Below are 20,983 nucleotides of genomic sequence, written 5' to 3' on the forward strand. Positions count from 1 at the left end.
TTAGGGTTGCATGTACACTTAGGAAGTGTTAGAATGCTCAAAACCCATCAGAATTAACCAGCTATATCTCATAAACACTCATACCTGGCCCAATCAGCCTTGAGCTAGAATACCAGGTATGCCTATGACGGGTCCAGTCCTCCCTAGGATGGTATACCATCGTATCCTTACGCATGTTTGGCCCAATCAACCCTCGAGTTGGAATACCAAACACATCAGGTCCAATCAATCATAGGGTCCGGTCATCCTCATGATGGAATACCCTAGATTGGAATACCACTACATACATACCCCATGCCTACAAACATACTTGGTATCCAAGGATCTATCCCTGCATTTCCTTCAAACTCCTCCGATTCGACACAGCCGAGCAAAGCTCACCCAAATCTCAACAATACGCCCAATCCGAATGAGCTCCTACAACAGACATAATCACATAATCTCTAAGCCCACATCACGATAACTCAAACCATTATCAACATACCTATCACTACCGACCAACCAGCACGACACTCATATGTAACCCATATCACCCCTCTTCAGGTTAGAATACCAACATGTCTAATCAATTTAACTATCTAGTCAAAATTTTCAGGGTTTGTTGGCCTACCACCTCAACCCTACCGCTTCCTTCGAGCCTCCTGTCTGCGACTTACAGTTGGCCCGCACCGGGTATCTTGGCCTACTGCATAGAGCAGGATTGCCTCAACCCTAACCGAATGTCATAGACGATCATGAGAAAGATCTAACCTGGTTCCCATAACCTGAATGACAGGATATTCTAATCCCAAACCTTCTTAAAACTGACTAATACCCATTCGGATCAACTCTCATGCCCCATCTGGAGTATTACCTGATCCAAGAAGATGAAACCTCGGAGATGCTCCGAACTGATGGGATCACCAAGATCCTTTGCACTCCATCTGATCTCTCACAGCAACTTCCGATCAAACCAAATTACACTGGAGTCTTCAGCCTATTCTAGCAACATGTTCAATACTTGGGGACAGACCCACTGATTGATAGTGTTTGCTACGACTACCCCCGTAGTCTTACAACACTTTCCATGCTGGCCGAACACGCACTCGAACTAACACACAACTGAACTCACTTCATGGCTAGAATCCCAACCTGATTCCCCAACTTCTGCTATCAAGCACCCAGAAGACGTGTTCTTATGCTGGGGAGTTTTGCCGAACCCCCAATCAACACAACCCTCAACCCAAGCAGCCACTAGGGCTTCTATTTTCCCTATCGGGTTGTGAAACTTATCCCCGTTTCAAAACCTCTCCCACTTTCGCATCTCGGGGTAACACTCCCCCACTTAGATTCGACCACCCCTCATAATACATGAAAATTGGAGGATTACCAATCCTTATCACTTCCCCACGATCGATCTGATGACAACCAATTCTTTTCCCACTAGTGCTCCATTACTAGTTAGACACAAATGATCACACATTTCTAAGAACCAGATGAACACTTCCTGAATCCCAGTGAACTCGACAACCACTAATGCTTGAATGACCCTACACTCACGTCCTGAAGACCACAAGATAGATGCTCCAATTAATACTTCGGCAACGAGTAACTTCTCTTGGTGCTTTAGTCCGTCAATCACTAACGGTTGCTAAAACCACTGAATCTTGACCTGACATCTCTTATGTGATACAAGAGAGCCATACTTTGTTACTCTTAATCGTATTCTTTGATATATTTAGGGCACACTAGACCACGGTTTATAACTCTATCCTTCCCATATCGTGGTTTGATCGCATACTCTGATGTCAATTGGGTCGAGTGCCCATATACCAGATGCCCCACCTCGAGCTATTGCGTTTTTCTTGGTCAGAACTTCTCTCTTGGTACAAAAGAAAAGCTATGATCTAACGATCTATTTTTGAAGTTTAGTATCACATCTTTGTGAACGTCTTTGCTTAGACGAGTTGGATTCGCAATCTTTTACGAGAGCTTCATTACTTGCCTCTTTCCGCTACTTTGGTCTACTGTGACAATGGCAGTGCCATTTACTTATCCACCAACCCAGTCGAACATCAACACACCAAACACATCAAGATCGTCATTCACTTTGTGTGAGAAAAGTTGATTTTGACATATTCGTGTTCTCCATGTCCCTTCTGTTGGACAAGGTGTCTAAGTCCATAACTATATTTGGTATGTACGTGACCCCAGAATAGCATGGTCCATTTGGGTTGCACTTCACTGGAACAATCTGTAAGGATGGACTTTTGAGAAGAGTTTATTTATGATTTATTAATATATTATAAGTTCTAATATATTGATATGAAATCATATTATTTAATTAGTATCGATCAAGAACTAATTTCGAATTAATTTTGTGATCAAAAGAGACTAATTAAATATAAGGGGTTGATCTGGTAAATCATTCATTCTTATAAAGTGGGCTAATGATCATAGTTCTTTATGTTGGGCTAAACCCATGTGGTGACCCATGGATACTCCATGGAGGTTTTAACCCATGGAGCAAAAGGGATATGGAAGGTCATTAGGGTTTACATGGTGTAACCCTAGTTTTCCACACGATATAAGAGACCCTATGGCTACCAAAATTGGCACCTAAGTGATCTTGAAAGAGGGCTAGCTGATTTTGTGAAGTAAGGAATTCTCTCTGTAGTTCTTTCATTTGTTGGTGGTGATTTGTGGTTCCACTTGAGGCATTCACACTATCGGTGCTAGGCTCTTATAGCTTGAAGGATTTCAACTACACTAAAAGGTATGTCATCTAACTAGAATTTTGTAGTATAGTTACTCCATTGTATGCTAGTTAGGATGATGCTTTGGTATTTTGAAAGTTTTCATGTATATTAGAGAAAACATAGATCCAAAGAATCTAGGATTGCATGTACACCATAGGAGTGTTAGAATGCTCAAATCCCATCAGTGGTATCAGAGCCTAGGATTGTTTTCCAATATACTTGATGCTGCTTGCTTTCAAATGTTGAAAAAATTGATTTTTTGCTATCTGGATAGTGGACTCGCCGAGTCCACTGGGGAACTCGTTGAGTCCCCTCACAAATCTGACCAACTCGCCGAGTTAGTTCATGCACTCGACGAGTTAGTGCTCCAGAGTGCAGATTTTCGAGTTTTAAAGCTGGAATTGGACTAAGATCATTACCCTAAATTGCTTTTGAACTTATAAACTTGTTTTTGATGTGGTAATGATCATGCTAATCCAATTTAAAAGATAATTGTCAACGTTTCATGTTTTGTATCAGTTTATATGGTTAGGCTAATTACATGAAATTTGTTTGATTTGATTTGTCTTGTTCATATGGGTTTAATTGTATCTTCTATGAATTATTTGATTATTGTATTAGTTAAATAATGTTTTAAATGATTTTAATGGACTCCATAACTTGTCCTCAAGTTATGGATGTTATGGAACATGAAAGGTTTTTCTATTAAATATGTCATTAAACTCATATTTATGAACTTGAAGAGTTTTGACAAGTTTCAAAACTTGCCCTCAAGTTTTGGAATTTATAAAGTCTCACTAAATGAAACTTTAATTCCAAACCTTAGAATTTTAAAATTTAAAATTTAACCCTTATACTTTATAATATTATAAGTTTATATATATATATATATATATATATATATATATATATATATATATATATATATATATATATAAGATCAATTCAGTCTTACCGTTAGTAGGCCTCATTCACGAAGTCGGTCTATAAGGGGAGTATAAGGTTACTGCCTATAAAATGGTGGTTTAATGGGTGTCCACTCTCACCCACCGCTTCGTTGACTGGTGGAGGGTTGTTAGCCGAACGAGTAGGACAAAGACTACAATTCTCATTAAAAGTATAATGATAAATATAAAGTAGCTAAACCTTTTATTAATTCTCAATCTTAGTTACTTTAGGAAAATGTGAAATTGATGCTAATCCATGAAACTACACTTTGCACCTTACCAAGTCGTTGATGAAGTGTGTGGTTAACCAACACATTAACTTGGACTAGTAAGGGTGGCAAAGGGTAGCTTAATGTTTATCGTAAGGTCAATGGAGCATGTGTGGTTAATCAACACATTGATTAAGGTGATAACTGACATTGAGAGTACCAAGTACATTTGCATGGTTATTCACACCTTGTTTGTGATCCTCGGTATCCCTGTCACAAACCTGAAGGGCATAATCAAGATTTAAACATGCCATTGTATCTTTTAGTTGTGGCCACGATGTTATATCGCTTTGAGAAACTAAAGATGGGAGACCTCTTACTCGATATTTCATCTTTGCAACTGTAGTGGTACCCTTTTCGCAGTTCTTGCCCTTTCCTTTCATGTATGTCTTTTGTTTCCCCCTTTCCTATTTCTTTATTTATGTGATTTGTATCGGTTCTAATTTAATTTTAATGATGTAAGCTGAAGAAATTTGATTTTTTAGGCGTTTTCCCACCAACTATATATATATATATATATATATATATATATATATATATATATATATATATATATATATATATAATTGCTTCCTTCAGTTGCAAATTTTTGGACTTCAAAGAGGTTCACGAAGACAACCACGAAGGGAATGCTCACAGTCTATATAAATACAATCGTTGAAATAACCATAAAATCAGCAATGGATCTCTCGATGATGAAATTCAAGATCTTAAGGAAGCGCTTTCAATCAGGTTTGTTTCCTCTTCATTAATTTTTTGTGTGAAAGTTTTGTAAATGAACAATTGTGATAGATTTTAATATATTATGCTCCAGTATTAATACCAATTTGATAGTTTACATAATCAGGTTTGATCTTTTCTTGCATCTTTTACCTACAATTTTCTGTGAATTTATTTCATTTTGTGCTCATTTTTATCTGTAAGCTTGAAAAGAAGAGTTTTACCCCATCTTAGATTGGTGTTGATGAAGATGGTGACATAGATCAAGAATTAAGTGCAAAGGTATGACTTATGTTTAAGTTCATTATCGTTATTCCGAACCATTAAATAGTACACGTGCTAAGTATTATAAATTATACAAGATGTTATTATAATACCTTTTAACTGCTCATAGTACGGGGAATCTGGTTTGAAGGGCCGCATAGGGTTGTTGGATTTTAGAACAACTTAAATGCCAAAATGGTCTTGCCCTATGGTGTTTCATGTCTGGCCCATGTGTGTACATAGAAGTTGAAAAATATTGTCTTACACTTATATAATACAAGTAAAACAATATTGCTTATAGACCTTGAGTTAATGATAAACCTAGACTAATAATTAGTTGCAATAAATATTAGACTAAAATCTAGTGATGATGATACTAGGTTTCGTCGAAGGAAAATAAAATTGTTAGAAGCTAAGCGCTGCCCGAGTTTGGAGTCATCACTTTAACAAGTGAGTGCATAGTTACTTTCGTCTTACACATAGATATGAAGTATTTAAAATAAATTATGTGTTATGTGTGCATGTTATTTGTTTACTTGATATTTATGCTGAATGAACAAAATATACATGTTTTATTCGATTTAAACTGTGTATGTATTTTATACCTGTAATTATGATGGGTAAAGATGGGTAGATGATATAAATGATGAAATAAATGATGAGAGGTCTCGATGTTTAAGCTGATTCAGTCATCTAGCAGAGTATAGATGATGACCACAGGTTATTTTAGACAGTCCAGTGGAACGTTGACAAACTCGCAATTTGTAGGTGTTTTTGAACTACGTGTTCACCAGGTATACTCCATCCCCATTATGATTTCCTTTTTGACATATATTGCTAATGAATGCTCTAAGTAGTGTTTTCCATCCCAATGATAATCAAGGCTAGGTCCCTTAAATTATATGCTTTAGGGAGAGAAAGTGAGGATAACGGGAACGGATAATCGGGTTAAATGATTTGATGAAATTAATGAACTTAATTATTGTGGGGGTGAAAACCCTATGTGCTCACCAAGCTCCCACGCCTGACCCACTCAGTTTCTTGTATTACATGTAGTGGCCATAGAGCACAGGAATGATGATCTAATGAGAATGAATTATAGGCCATTAGAATAATAGATGTTGTAAGGTCTGTACTATTTCTGTTTATGCTTATGTACTGTATTGACAATGACATCCCAATGTTTTTAATATAATGAAAACCCATTTCTTCAAAATTGCTTTGATAATCTACTTATCATATTTTTGGGAACAAATTCCGCAACATAATTCTTCAAAAGAATACTCTGATTTTTAAATAAAGCGTAAGCAAATCGGTCTTTTTTGGCTGTGAAATTAGGGATGTCACAGTTGGTATCAAAGCATTAGTTTAAGCGAACTAGGAATTTATAGGATTTCTAGACTTAAACTTAGAATGCTATGCGATGATTGTGAGGTGAGTGTCTGCTATATATAGTCACGAGCACTAGCTTATTTGTGGAACGATGCCTAAATTGCTTTTATGTGCTAAATGGTTGATGTTATTATTTGATCGGATCTATGGTCTATTGACGACCTGATCTAGAAACTTTATGTATTTAGATTTCTAAACGTTCGACTACGATATTAGAACTAGCATGTAACTTGTCGGAGTGACATGGAGCATTTAAACGACTATCGTAAATAAAGATCTAAATTCACCTAGTTTGGTGTATAGATCAACATGGCAAGAACCTAAAGCAGATTCAAAAATGCTAATGGAAATGTTAATGCTAATAAACAAACTGTGATTGAGCGTGCACTAGAGGTAGCAGCCGCGCCCGGGCCCAAGGGAAAAGCCAATAAGATGTCTTGAGAAGACTTTTTGGTGTAACTAAAAATGCAGTACTGCTCTGAGCATGACCTACTGGAGATCAAAAACGAGTTTCAGAACCTAAAGAAGGGAAGAATGAGCGTCACCGAGTATACTGCAAGTTTTACGGAGAATATGAAGCTTGTTCCTTACCTAGTGTAACGCCCGCAGATTCGGGCTTGTCAATTTAGAGACAATGAACGTCAAAAATAAATTTTTGATGGAAGATTATTTATAATAAATAATCTCAACCAATTTATAGTATACTTCACAAGGGTTTCGTACATATAAAGAACGCCGAAACCCGAGATATAACGAAGAAGTTATGACTTGTCGAAGTTTGACGGCTAAACCGGCACGACACTGCGTAACATGAAAAGTGAACTTTTGATAAACTAATTTTAGCCTTAGAGATCTAAATGAAAGTTGTAGTATACGTTAAACCGAGAGCGCGCATAAAAAGAACGTCCAAATCTGACTGCGTATGAGGAAGTTATGAGTTCTCTAAGATTTGGCACATCAGTGTGCAGCCCGAAATTCGAATTTTAGATCAGTCGATTTTTAGCCAAAATAATCTAAATGAGAAATTAATATATCATTAATAGGAGTTCAACGTTAAAAAGACAGTAAAAAACGGAGCTCGTATGCGGAAGATATGGACGAAACTTAGTCCTTACTCTTCGAGCGCGGCGAATTCGATACAATTTTGTAAATCTGAGATAGAATGAGAATTAGCCGAAAGGGTCTAAATGAAAGTTGTATTACTCTTAAATACCAATGTTTGGATATAAATAACATCGATAATAGAGATCATATGTTAAATATATGGACAAAATTAATCCCTACTCTTCGAGCGTGATAAATTTGATACAGTTTTGTAAATCGGAGATAGAATGAGAATTAGCCGACGAGGTCTAAATGAAAGTTGTAGTACTCGTAAATAACAATGCATGGATATAAAGAACGTAGAAAATGGATCGATTACGCGGAAGATATGGACGAAACTTAGGGCATACTCTATGATCAAACCCCTATAAATAAAGAATGATTTCTTCATATTTTCTTCACACCATAAGCCTTTCTTTCTCTCTCTAACTTTTCTATAGACTCCCAAAACCCCTCTAAATCCCTAGTAACCTCAAGGTGCTAGAGGAAAGCCTCGGAGCGCCTGAAGGCTCCAAGAAAAAGAGCTTTTTGTCTTAGAAGCTCTGCTCCAGCGGAGCCTGGTTTTTAGCAAAACTCGCTGTAAGTGAGATACGCCTGCCCTACTTTAAATATAGCTTATATTTAAATATAATATCATTATTATGAACCTATAAATAAGATTTATCAGTGATTCAAATTCGTTATACTGATTGAACTACTTAAGGCAGAGGTGTTTAGAATGGTCACGTTGGGTTTGGTTGTTGGATTTCAGAAAAGCTATATGCCGAAATGGTCCTGCCTCCCAACTGTCCTGCCTGACTAATCCTTACTTGATAGATCATGAAGTAGACTATGAGTTAGTGATGAATCTAGAATAATAATTAGTCGCAAAAAATATTGGACTAAAATCTAGTGGTAATAATAATAGGTTTAGTCGAAGGAAATTATTTTTAAGAAACGAAGTGTTGTCTGAGTTCAGAATCACCACCTTAACAAGTGAGTGCATAGTCTTACTGAACATGATTTTAATACAAGTATTAATTGAAGTTTTAAATGTATGTTTATGTGTGAAATATTTGATTTCTCCTGAAATACGTGTTAAAGAACATACCTGATAATATATGATGATTTGTGAAAAGAATAAACCTAAATTAATTATGAGGAATATTGGGTAGTATCTTCTTATGAGTACAAGTGAGATATACACGGAGAATAGAAATTTAAATTATGTCATTGATCCAGGATCATGGATTAGACATAGTCATTCGTCCCTAGTCTGAGAGTATGAATTGGGCACAGTCCTTTGTCATTGATCCGGGAGCATGGATTAAGACATAGTCAGTTGTCCTTAGTCCGAGAGTATGGATAGGACATAGTTATTTGTCTTTAATCCGAGAGTATAGATTTAGACATAGACAATTGTCCCTAGTCTAATAGTATGGAATGGACACAATTATTAATCTGAGAGCATGGATTAGATCCGAGAGTATGGATTAAGTAAAGAGATAAATTTTAAGGTCTGAGAGTATAGATAGTGTCATTGTGAGGATCGACAGGGTGGGGTAAGAATTGATTATATATGGTGAAATTTTATACTTTGTGAGCTCTAATATATATATATATATATATATATATATATATATATATATATATATATATATATATATGATATAACATTGTGGGATTGAAATCCCTATGTGCTCAACAGATTTCCCAACCTGACCTACTCGGTTTATTTGTATCACAAGTGTCGATATAAAGCTACACTACACCGAGATTAGAGAAATGTAGACCACCCGTTTAAATGAATGTAAGTTCTGTTTATGCTTATGTTTCTGTATTGACGATGACATCCCAAAGTTTTAAAATGAATAAAGTACATTTCTTCTAAAATACTTTGATAACATATTTATCATGTTTTTCTGGGAACAAATTCTGCAACAGTTTTCTTTAAAAGGTTACTCCGATTTGAAAAGGAAGCATAAACAAATCGGTTTTTTCTGGCTGTGAAAATGGGGATGTCACACCTAGTTCCAACTGAACTCTCCAAGGTCAAAAAGTTTGCCATTGGATTACCAACATACTTTAGTCTGGTGGTCAAGCAAGTGACCACCTTTAAAGCCGCCATTTGGGCAGCTAAGAATGTTGAGACCCAGATAAGGGAGAAAAGCCTGGAGAGAGTTGAGGTAGAAGAGAAAAGGAAGTTTGATGGATCTTCAAGGTCCAACAAGAAAGCAAATTCTCGAAGTCTGGTTCAAAGAAATTTGGAGGAGGATGAGGTGAAGCAAGATGGTGTGAGAAGTGCAAAAAGAAGCACTTTGGAAAATGTGATGGGGAGGTGACATGTTACAAGTGTGGTAAAACTGGTCATTACGCCAATGAGTGTACATCCAATAGAGGGTGTGTTATGGATGTAACAAAGAAGGCTATATTTCAAAGGACTGTCCAAAGAAAAAAGAGGCAGAAAGGCCTAATGTTCTGCCGAGGCCAAAGGCAAGAGCATTTCAGATGACCCTAGAAGCAGCAAAGGATGCAACAGATGTCGCTTCAGGTATATTTCTTGTAAATGGATTGCCCGCCAATATATTGTTTGACTCTGGAGCAAATTACTCCTTAATATCGCATAAATTTGGTGGAAGACTAGAATTGCCTGTAGGTAAACTTGATAATGCTCTAGTTGTAGAAGTTGCCAGTGGCAAATTCATACCTATTAGCGATTGCATTAAAAACATCGCCATCGATTTAAACGGGAATAAATTCCACGAGGAATTGTTACCCATTGAGTTGAGTGGTGTTGACATCGTACTGGGAATGGATTGGATTAGTTAAAACGATGTCGAGATACTATGCAAGAAGAAGATGGTGAGAGTAAGTCAGTAAACCCACTTGGAAAAGAGTCATTTATGGTGTATGGGGAAAAACATAGAGTGAATTCTGGAATCATTTCCCCCATGAAAGCCAAAAAAATGTTTGTCCAAAGGATTCACGTCATACTTGGCATTTGTAATCGATGCAAAGAGGGAGAAGAAAGAGATACAAAGAATACCAGTGGTATGTGACTATTCGGAATTCTTTCCCGAAGATCTTCCTGGATTGCCCCCTGAAAGACAAGTGGAGTTTCAAATAGACTTGTGGCCAAGATAAACACCAATAGCAAAAGCACCATACCGATTAACACCGACAGAGATGAAGGAGCTTATGATGCAACTTCAAGAGTTGTTGGACAACGGTTTCATTAGACCTAGTTCATCACCCTAGGGAGCCTCGGTATTATTCGTGAAGAAGAAGGATGGAAGCATGAGGATGTGCATAGACTATAGAGAGTTGAACAAGGCAACGGTGAAAAACAAGTATCCATTTGTAATGCCCAGAATCTAGAAGGTAATTATGGAAATAAATCATCCTTGCTAAAGGCCAACTCGTCGAGTTTAGGAAAGGAACCTCGACATGTTGGAGGTCTTTGGCATGCACATTTTTGAGGATCAACTTGACGAGTTGGTGAAGGCCAACTCGACGAGTTGGACGTTATTGGAGAAACCCTAAATCCAGGGTTTTGCACCCTATTTAAACACCTTAAGTCCTAGGTGTTAACCTCATTTCCAGCCTCCATTGACCCTTACCCTAATCTCGAAACCCTAAAGCCTTTTTGAGTTTTGTAAGCCTTTTTGAGTGTGTTTTGGTGTGTTTTAAGCTCTTGAAGGAAGGAGAAGCTTGGTGCAAGGTGGTGATTCAAGTAGAAGCCTTCATATCTTGATTATGTGCATCATTTCTAGCATATTATAGGTATGAAGTTCTATAATTGATTAATATTTGATTAGATCTCTTTTTGGGTTAATTTTTGATGCTTTTAGCCATGTTTGGGTGATTGGTGGGGTTGAAGGTTGTTCAAAGTGCCACTCTTCCAGATCTATGATCCTCTTGAGCTCTTTTGGCATAAAGGTGCCAACTTTATGGTCCTAAGGGCGGCTTCATGCATTCATTAAGTCCTTATTTTGGTCTCTTTTAATCTTTTGAGCTTCTTCTAAGCATGAATAAGTGTAAAGTTGGAAACTTTACATGGCCATCTAGCCTCTTATGGTCAGATCTACATCTTGGAGTTGTGTCCTTGTGGAATAAGTGCTTAATGATTAAGTCCTTACCATTTTAAGTTTAGGGTTTGGGTTCTGAACCCATTTTGGTGGTTCTTAGGGGTAAAGTTGGAAACTTTATCCTTCTTAAGGACATTTCAGTTAAGATCTGAGTGGGAGAAGATGTTAGTTTCGATTATGTCTGCTCAATGGATTAAGTTGTTTGGCCTCAGGCGAACTCGAAAAGTTGGATGGCCAACTCGACGAGTTGTTTTGATTTTTCCCAGTTTGGGGTTGGTGTGGGTCAACTCGACAAGTTGATTAGATAACTCGGCGAGTTGGATCGGGTTCTTCCTGACTTTGCGGTTTTCAGAGGAACTCAGCGAGTTGACGGATAAAACTCGGCGAGTTGGGTCAACTCATGCCATTGACTTTGAATTTTGACTTATGCCTTTGATCAAGTTTGTCCCAATGGGTGTTTGAAGCAACTTGAATTGGAATTGTGGGCTTAGGATAAGTCCCGTATGGGATTAAGCCCAATTTGAAAAATTGGGCCATTACTGGGCTTTCATGGATTTTGTGGTTTTGGATCTTATTGGTTTTGGGCTTGGGCCTTAGTTATGAATCTTATTGGGCCAGGGCAAAATGGTCATTTTACCCCAAGTATGTATTATGGATCGTGGTTTGGAACTCAATTGCTAATTGGATGAGATTTTGGGTATTGTTAGCTTGAGGAGTTGTCAGGGCAGTAAGTAAGGATTTCTTGCAGTGAGCTTCAACATTTGAGGTGAGTCTCCTCACTGTGTTTAGCGGGTCGAAGGCACCAATGTCGGTCCATGGTTATTATGTTAGGAAGCCAGTTTTCTGCGTGACTCTTGCATGCGTATGCATTGATATGTATGTTGGGCGGGGCCCGATGAGTATTCCATATGCTAGTATCAGGTTGTGCATATATGATTTGTATGTGGGCGGGGCCCGATGATTGTACACTATGCTATTATCTTTGTGATTTTTGCATGTGTTGAATGTTTATATGATTTTATGGCTATGCGAGTGTGGGAGGGGCCTGTATCTCAGTGGGCGGGGCCCGTTATGCGAGTGTGGGCGGTGCCCATATCTTAATCAAGTGTGGGCAGGGCCCCATATCTCATTTCTACCCGAGTATAGGCAAGGCCCATATCTCGGTCGAGTGTGGGCAGGGCCTGTATCTCAGTGGGCAGGGCCCGTTATGTGTTTCGTTCTGTATGGTATGAGGTATCTTTGGGAACTCACTAAGATTTGTGCTTACGGTTATCAATTTATGTTTATGGTACTCCAGTTTTCAAATAAAATATCGGGACAATTGCAGTGCATACACCCGTGTTTTTCGCAATATGTGATCTTTGGGATTGGACTCTAATAATTGTGTTAATTGTAATGATTTTCAATGTTTAGAACAAAGTTACAATGGTGTTTTGATTATAATATAAATGAATTTTTTACCTTGATTTTTTGGGTTGTTACAAGTTGGTATCAGAGCTTTGGTTTGAGGGATTTGGGCATACTCTCGGGTGTGCCTGAACTCAAACTGAGGATTTGGTGAGATTTTTTTTAAGAATAAACATTTAACTAAAAAGGAACCTCTAATCAAAGAATGGGGTGTGATGTATGCAATCGACCAAGCTCAAGCAAGTTTTCCCAAAATACCCATACATGTTATCTATTATGATTTTATCCGTGAATATGTGGAATCGTATACTAGTTAGGGCTAAGGATCTGCTTAGTTTTTGCATGCTAGAATGCTAGGAGAGATTCCTTTGTATGCCTATTATTTGAACTTGTAGATTGGCATGTTAGTTTTGATTAGCCAGTGGTAGGTTGGCCTGTTGTGTGATGCATGGTAGCATAGGAAGCATTAGATGCCGGTTTGGGCATGATTTGTAGGTATAAGACAATCAGTAGCGGGAGTAGGAGCTCCTAGTATGAGTTGTATTATGTGGTATTAAAGTTATATTGCACGAATGTTGCTTGCTTTGTGGTTTGTGGAACTCATAAGTGATGTGAGTTAGCTATTGAGTGAATATGTCAAGTCACAGGTGGCAAAGGTTGGATAATCTCAGAGTGACGAATTTGACACTATTGCGCAACTCTCGTTTGATTCTAACCATTATAGGGATGAGTCTGTTACTCGAAGGATTATCTAAGCTTTGTTACATGTGATTGTGTTCATAAGGTAGCTAACTAACATTATGAAGAGTTTTTCAGCAACTTATGGTAGGGTGAGGCCGGGAACCTAAGAAAGCCTAAGGATTGCTTTAGTGGTTTGATCGCATGGGTTAGCAAGTGTTGGTGTATGGAATTGAGAAGGTGACTTAGGGGATTCAGGAGGATCCTCGAGGAAAGTATGGATAGGTGTGGAAGGTAGTATTGGGCCCGTACTACTGAAAGCACATGATCCATACTCGAATTAGGGAGATTCTTGGAGAACCTAAGAAGCCTTTGGGATATCTTGCATGTTGTTTCGGTATGGTGTGGAGCACTCAGGAATGGGGTTCAGATTCTGGTTCTGGTTCGGCAACGAGTATTGAACCGATCGAGGCGCAATTAGGGGAGTTCATCTCATGGGAGATTACTCACACTATTTCGGATTGGACCTTGGTGTTCTCTGGTTCAGCCAAGGAAGGAAATTTGGGATCCTTGGATGGTCATCTCGGGGCCTTTCGGGCCAAGTTTATAGCAGGGCAGTTGGGGGCTCATCTGGATCCCAAAGTGTGTGAATCTCTATAACCTTCAGGAAGGAGGGTCTTGTGGTTAGTTTTTGTCATTTGGGATCGAAAGAGGAGTTATGTACCATGTTCCAAGGATGGTCAGAGTAACATGGGAGGAGGTCAGGATTCCTTCCGATGTTTTGCAGGTTTATCATCTTCTGTTTTCTTCTGGGTTGTTAACGGAAGTTGGTATTGCTTTGGTGTTGAGTCAAAAATATGGTTTATACTTTACTTTTCTAGGCAATTATTTTTATGTAATATTTTATTAATTTATGGTCTAGTTTACGGCAAAGTTTACGGCCGTAAACACCTTACGGCCGTAAACTCATTTACGACCCGTTTGTTTCCGGCCCATATCCAACATGTATAAATAGAGGTGTTAGGGTGAGGAGTAGAGATTGATGAACTCTAAGTAGTTTACGGCCTAGAGAGAGAAAAACGAGTGTGTGAGAATCTATTGTAAGGAATTTAATTCATATCATTAATACAATCGAGATTCATCTTTTTCTTCTTCTCATTCTCTTTTATTTTATCTGATATCATCCGTTTGATTGGGATTCCGCACCATCAAACAGATCTGACTGATACACAGGCAGATTAGGGACTTACAATTGGTATCAGAGCCAAGTTGTATCAGTCAAAAGGATTTATTGTTTCATCCAAAATCGAATATTCTGTGTTTACGGTCCAAGCTTACGGCCGTAAACACTGAGTTCTTGGGCCGTAAACTCTATTTGGAGCATTATTTGATCTTATTTTCGTAATATTTTTGCGTTTTTGGATAGATCTCGCAAAATTAAGGGGGGTTTGTTCTTCGTGTTTTTCATAAAAAATGGTTTTTGTTCGAGTTTTGGAGCTTACTGCCGGAAACTGTTCACGGCCGGCGGCGGAGTTAGTGTTTACGGCTAGGGTTTCCGGAGATCTCGGCTCGCCAGCGGCTTGCGACTAGGCGGCTTGCGGATCGAAGCGGTGGAGCGCGGCTTGGTGAATCGCGGCTCGGCTCGGACGTGGCGGCTTGGAGAACGGCTCGGTGGATCTCGGCTCAACAGTCGGCTTGCATTAGCGCCTTAATATAAAAAGGCCGCAAATCTCGGGGGAGGCAAGGATCGAACCTGCGATCTCTAGCCAAACGCCTTACCATCTCGGCTAGCCAACCTCTTGTGACTTAACTCCGAAAATTTAAACTTAACCTCTCCCAGTCGCAGCAAGTTTAGAATTATTTACACTTTCTGCCCAAAAACAAAAATCAATTTCCTTTTATTTTAAAATTCCTTTTTCTTTCAAAATTAAAATAATAATAATAATAATAATAATAATAATAATAAATTGTTTTTATTTTTCTCTTTATTTTTGACTTTTTATTTCAAATTTTGATTTTGACTTTCAGGTTTGACCTTTGATTTTAAACTTTGACTTTTTCGTTTAATTTTTAAATTTTCAAATTTAGCTTTTCGGTTTGACTTTTCAAGTTCGACTTTTGAGTTTGATTTTTTAAATTTGACTTTTAAGGTTGTTTTTAAAAATAATTTTTTTTTTTAAAAAAAAGGCATTTTAAATTTGACGTTTGCTTCTAGTTGTTTTTTTAATTAATTGATTTTAAGGTCTACGAGGGGTTTGAAAACATGAAAGAGAGTCGTCAGGATATGTTAAGACAAAATTTCAACTTTTTCGATTATGTCCCTGGAGAAACGCTCGAAACTCAGTTGCAGCGATTTACTACACTCACTACTGAGATGAATATAGCCGGGATCTTCTTGACTAAGTCCGAGATCAACAAAAAGCTATTGAATTCACTTCCAAAATCATGGGACATGGACGTGGCTGACATCAAGAAGACAAAAGATCTCAATCGTCTTAGTCTGGCTGATATAATTGAAGAACTTAACGCTTTGAATTGTCGAAAAACAATGAGTTCAGCAAACCTTCCGGTCAATGAAGTGTCGTGTTCTCATTGATGTGAAGTTTCATGTTCTCAATCATGTGAAGATACGATTAAATTTCTTCGGGAACAAATTGATTTATTAAAAGGGGAAGTTGAGGACCTGAGATATAAAGGATATCAACTCAGGAAAGGACAGAAACCCCTGAAGGCTGAATTAGAAGCAAAAACCAAGGACTTTAGGAAACTTCAGGAAGACTACAGTAACAAATGTGAAAACTATGATTATGTAGTCAAACAAAATGCTGAGCTAGTGGCTGAAGTTGAATCTTTGAAAGGAAAGTTTGAAACCGCCAAACTTGATGTTAGAAAATATGATTTCTCAAGTGAGGTGGTTGCAAATATGATAGACCAAAGCATGCAGTTTAAAAGGAATCAACACAAGGGTCTAGGGTATGATAGTGTACCTCCTCCTTACAATCATAACTACACATCCATCCCTATGAAACAAGAAAAAATTGACAGGGAGGCACATCTTAAATACGGAAAACCAGCTGGATTTGTGTCAGGAGGGGTTATTAATGTTGAAAATATTGATGTTTCTGTTACATGTGCAGGTAAAGTAGCAGAGGATGAGAACAAGGAGAGTTCTTCTGAACAAACCAATGACTCCTTAAACTCTAAATCTGTTGCTTCGAACTCGGCTGCTTCTAACAAACCTGCCGTTGAGAAATATAGGCCTCCAATTCCAGCGCAACAAAGTGCCTGTTGTAAGTGTGCATATGGGAACAACAAGAAACGAGGCAAGGATACGCCACCAGGGGCAGGAATAGATAACTTCACAGTGAAGAAAAAGACTTGTTTTCACTGTGGAACACCTGGACACATTGCCAGAAACTGTCCAAATCGCGCATACGTTCCCTACTGCACACAAGGATGGAAAAACGCGCCAAGTGGGAGATACTTCAAAAGAAACCCCTCAAGGTCACGTTCAGAAAATGCTGATTGGAACGTGCAGAAGGCCAAGAATCAATCTTCCAAGGCCAAGAATCAAAATCCGAAGGGCAAGAAGGGAATGTCGGCTAAGAAGCCAAATCCAAGAGATGCTCCTGTGAAGCCAAAATCAAAGTCATCTCAAAGGCCAACATCAAGATCAAAAGCAAGCACTGAGCCACTCATCGGATCGAAAAAGAAATGGGTTAAACCCAACTACAAATGGGTACCAAAGGCTCAATCTCCCAAATCTTCTAATGACTCTAATATTTCATCATCTTCTGTTTGTGATAAGCAGGATATGTCATAGGAGAGAGTACCCTGCACTGATGACAAAGGTCGACCCAGTTTCAAAATGGACTGGGTTCCAAAGACCAACTGATCCCGCTCTGTGTCGGAGCAACTATGGAGGCATATCATCAAACTTCAGTTTGTTGGTAGTGGCCGTTCCTGCCATATGATTGGGGACATCTCTCAACTGTACAACATTCATACATTTGTTTGAGAGTATGTGTCCTTTACGGGAAAGAAAAGAAAGCAAGAAAGGAAGAGAAGAAAGGAAGTGACCACTCACGGGGTTTGTGCTTAATGACATGAAGAATTTTCGGATCTGTTCTGAGATTACGCGTGCTATTCTCAGACCTTCTGGATGCAAATTCAATCGGTGACTTACGGTTTGCGTTTTTTTCTACTCCTAAGTTTTTTCTTAAGCTGATTCGCTTTAAAGACTAATTTTTGTTTTAGGATAGTTTAAATTTGCGCATTTACTTTGGTTTCTCTCCTATGCACAAATTTAGGGGGAGAAATAAAAACAAAACAAAAATTAGAAAATTTTAAAAAATCCAAAAACATCAGAAAATAAAAAAAATATATTGGTTATGAGTCTGTGTTTGAGGGAGATGTTTTGGGAAGTGATATTATCAAGTGATAACAGGCAACCTGAGTCTGCGTAACGTACCCAAAGTTGAAGGGTCTATGCTTTGGTTTGATGCGTCGGTAGGCACGAAAATTTTTAAATGGACTTGACTAAGGAGAGTTGAACTTAGGAAATTTATAGACTTGACAAATCTTGACCTAGTTAGATACGTTCAGCCTGACAATACGACGCTCGGATTGGTTGAGCAGGGAGATATATATGGGAATCTACTCGTCACATTAATTGAAACCGTACTTGGAACCGTGGCTTAACTTTTCCTCGATGTGCGGATTCTGTCCTTAATTCCGGTTGGATGGGGCGACTGGTAAATTCCGATAAATTAGGTCTGTAGAATATCATTTTCTTTCTTTCCGTCTGTTAGTCATATGTTGTCTCCTTTGCGTGACTTCCAATCCGACCTGGTACACAACATATGCAACTCTATTTCTCTGCAGGATATATATATATATATATATATATATATATATATATATATATATATATATATATATATGTGTGTGTGTGTGTGTGTGTGTGTGTGTGTGAAATATATGTGTGAAATACTTCTCATCTGTTAGCCATATGCTGTCTCCTTTGCGCGACTTCTAATCCGACCTGGTACACAGCATATGCAACCTTCTTCTTCTCAACCCCTCTGAAGTAGTTAGCAATAGAATTTTGTATCTCTTCTCTCTCTGAATGGTTGTCTACTCACTCGGTGTAAGGAGTACTCTGGAAGTTCTTGATGGCTGGGGCATATCAGGAAGCGGTAAACACGTTCTAGTACACTTAAAATTGAACTCGTACAGATTGTCTGTAGATCTCGCTGCTCAATTTAGGTGGACAACAATATCCCTGGTCGTCGTCAGATGAATGGTCCTTAAGATATAGTATCTAAGAAATTAGGATCAGATATAATTTTTTAGGAACTTAAGTTCACCTTGTCTTGTATCAAATAGTATGTCCTAAATTTGTCACAAATTTTCGTGTTTAAGTGGACAACAATACCGACGATCGACCAGACAAAAATGTGAATATGAAAGGTACCGATAAGTGGATAATGGCTGTCTAAAAACTTTGATCCCAAATCTCTCTTAAAGTTAGATATCATTTTTATTTTTGTTAAATTTGTCATAGTTTCTTCTAATTTAAATATTAGGGGAGAATTAAAAATTAAAAATAATGAAAATAAAAAAATAAAAAAAAATTCAAAATTCAAAAATCAAAGAAAAATCAAAAAAATCAAAAATCCAAAAATATTTTTGTTTCTATTTTAATTTGTGTGCTAAGTTTTCTTTTAGTTTTGTTTTGTCTTGAAAAGTGATTTCAGGTATAGATAAGACTCATGGAGTTTGTGTTGAAGATTTCTGAGCCAAAGCCTCGTCCGTGAGCATCAAAGAATTCGCATTCGAAGGAGCAAGAAATGAAGATTATTCTTTCAAATTCAATCTTTCAACCCAAGAAGCAAGGTGAAGCAGCAATTGAAGATTATGTGACGGATTGCATTGAAGCCTCCTCAATCAGTCTGCTGCTATTGTTGTACCTGCTGAAGTGATCTAGAAGATTTGTTCTCTCTGATGTTCTCTCTGAAGATGCTCAAGCTGAATGCACTATCTTTCAAGAATCAGTACGTAAAACCTCCTCACCCAACGTGCGTTCAATGCTAAATTCTGAAGAAAACCTCAAGTGCTCAAGATGAAGTCATTCATTGAAGATTCATATGTTCATCCTGATGATGTGAAGAAATCGAGAGTTAAAGCTGAAGCCAAGCTCTCATTGAAGATTGATAAGAAGAGCCAGCTACTTTTTAGGGGGAGCTTGTTGGGTCAATTAAGAAAAGAAAGCTATAAACCAAGGGGGAGATTGTTGAGTCAAAAATATGGTTTATACTTACTTTTCTAGGCAATTATTTTTATGTAATATTTTATTAATTTATGGTCTAGTTTACGGCAGAGTTTACGGCCGTAAACACCTTACGGCCGTAAACTCATTTATGGTCGTAAACTCATTTACGGCCCGTTTGTTTCCAGCCCATATCCAAATAAATAGAGGTGTTAGGGTGAGGAGTAGAGATTGATGAACTCTAAGTAGTTTACGGCCTAGAGAGAGAAAAACGAGTGTGTGAGAATCTATTGTAAGGAATTTAATTCATATCATTAATACAATCGAGATTCATCTTTTTCTTCTTCTCATTCTCTTTTATTTTATCTGATATCATCCGTTTGATTGGGATTCCGCACCATCAAACGGATCTGACTGATACACAGGCAGATTAGGGACTTACATTTGGATTCTGCTTGGGTTGGATAAGTTATATCTCGGGTTGATTCTATGATATTTTATGGGTTATCAAGGGTCATTTTATGCCATTCTGCGTGTTGGGGGTCTTCGGTGAATCTTTAAAAGGGTCGTATCTTGTTGAGTGGGTTCGGTGTGTTCCGTTGTTGTTTCGGGTTTTGTCGAGATCAATTCAGGAGTATTGCTTGGATGATCTATGGTTAAGGTTATTGGGTTAGTTTTCTAGTGAAGATAGAATTCAGAGGTTTTATCATTGTCCTGGTAAGATCGACAATTGTCTATAGAAGAACTTTTGGGTTCAAGCACTACCGTTGCTATGATATGAGCAGTAGCAGGTAGATGGTGATGACAGATGCATGAGTTGATTGGCCATTGGAAGTGCCAGGGGAATTTTATATCCGCATGGGTAACAGTCAGTTGGAGTTCAGTAATTCTTTGAGGATGGGAATTGGAGTGGATATTCGTCAAATCATGGCAAGGGTTACGATTCTTAATCGCAAGCATAAGAACTCAAGGAATTGTTATGGTATCATGAGGGTGATTTGGATCGACAGACTAGTTAAGGTCTCAAGAACATTTTTTCAGATTCCAGGAGTTGGGCAATCGTTGAAACTGGTTAGTAATGGAATGCAAGTTTTGATAAGCGCAAGTCGCAGGCGGTTCAGGCTTA

This window comes from Lactuca sativa, chromosome 3, assembly GCF_002870075.4.
Source record: "Lactuca sativa cultivar Salinas chromosome 3, Lsat_Salinas_v11, whole genome shotgun sequence".
Taxonomy (NCBI): Eukaryota; Viridiplantae; Streptophyta; class Magnoliopsida; order Asterales; family Asteraceae; genus Lactuca; species Lactuca sativa.